Raw genomic sequence first — 1803 nt, forward strand, 5'->3', positions numbered from 1 at the left:
CTTTTTGAAAAGACAAAATTTCATAGCAAAAGCAGGTTAAGATTACTTAAGCATTTTAACACAGAAGTACCTGGTGACCCCTATTTTCCTCCAGCTCTAAAATACAGGGGTTTCAAGCTGACAAATGACTAATTGTTTTAAGGAGTAAGCTAAAAAACTAACATCAGTCTCACAGAAGAAAAATGATTAACTGCGTTCTTCTCTCTGAATAGTCTGGTTTAGCCTTAGTGGCTCAGCATTAGCAGCTGAAGGAGCCGAAGCCTCAGGCTGCAAGAGCTGATTAATTGTAAACTTCTGATAAAACTAATGCCGCTAACACAGAACCCACTGAATTCAGCAGATATGAGCGAAATGAAGAAGGACCAAGGAGACAATTCCAAGAGAATGAAATAAGTTCAGAGGGAGGCCAGCCCAGTGACAGTGAAAATGGGTAAGAAATCAAGAGACCACCGACCAGAATTAAGTGGCTGGACTTGGGCATCAGGTGATGGGTGGAACAGGTATAACTGAGAGGCATAAACTGGGGTCCCCAGAGGCACCCAGCTCAAGCTGTAACTGAAGAACTATTAAAAGACTAACTGGAGAGCTTCACTTGGCCTGGGCGTTCTCAGCGGGATCCACAGGTCGGACCCTGTTACAATGGCCAGCGTGCATACATCTGTAACAATCAATCAAAATGTAGTATGTGCTGGATGCGAACAACTTTTCCTGAGCTTAAGCAGTTTATCTACAGTGCTGCAATGTCTGACTGATTTCAGAAAATTAACTTTCAAAGTTAGTTTTCTTCTGTGGTTTATATCCTAATGCTTATTTCCCATAAGCAGCAGCAAGACAAGTTACAAGAGTCATATTAAAGACGACCTTATATCACGAAGCAGTTGCCAAACCAGAAGAAAAACCTGCTCTGTTGTAGGCTGATCAACACCCATTGCTCCTCTTCCCAGTTAACTCCACATTTTGCTAGATGCTCTCTGCACAAAGTCCAGCATCTCTCAACCCCTCAAGTAACTTTTGAGGTGTCCGTTTGCTAAATACCACAGTTGTCCACAAGCCCTTGTCCCTTTGAGGGGCAAGGGGGGAAGGTAAATCCAAAGTTACTGTCTTAAATTTGATTTGGCACCAGTCTCTCTCAAAATCAGGAGATGGTACAGTGACATATCGCTCTTCACACAGTAACAAAGTATTTACTGCTCTCTGGTATTTTTCTCAGAGTAGACAGATCTATCACTTCAAATATCCATCTGTTGCTGCAGGATTTTTTTTTTTTTTTTTCCCCAACAGAATTGTTTAGGATTGCAGAGAATGTAAGAAGTAGGAAATATCCTAAGGAGAAATTGTTAGTGGGAGAAACCATCCCATGCATTTAGATGCTTCCAAGCTGTAACAGCGAAAGAAAGCACCTGAGCAGCATGAGCAGAAGGCACTGACCATAGCTATTAAACACCACTGTGCACTAGGAAGGCGTTGTTATTCCTTTGTACTTCAGTAATCGCACCAGAGCCATTAAAAAGTTACCGCTCATCCTGGGAGCCAAGTAATGAGGGTACAGCAGGCGAGCAGCCTCCTCGACCGGCAGCAAGCCTCCACCTTGGGTAGTTTTGTACCACTTCTGGTGCTTCTACATATTCTAATCCCAATTCAGAATTCACGAGCATGTTTATTTTTTTCCCCTCCAATAACTCTGTAGAAGACTTGGTTAAAAAAAAACCCAAACAAACAAAACAAAAATTCAGGAATGGAAGCCGCTTAGAAAACTCAAGGGATTTTAATGATTGAATGAAGAAGCTACTTCTTATTATATTT

Source organism: Caloenas nicobarica, chromosome 12 (assembly GCF_036013445.1).
Source record: "Caloenas nicobarica isolate bCalNic1 chromosome 12, bCalNic1.hap1, whole genome shotgun sequence".
NCBI lineage: Eukaryota > Metazoa > Chordata > Aves > Columbiformes > Columbidae > Caloenas > Caloenas nicobarica.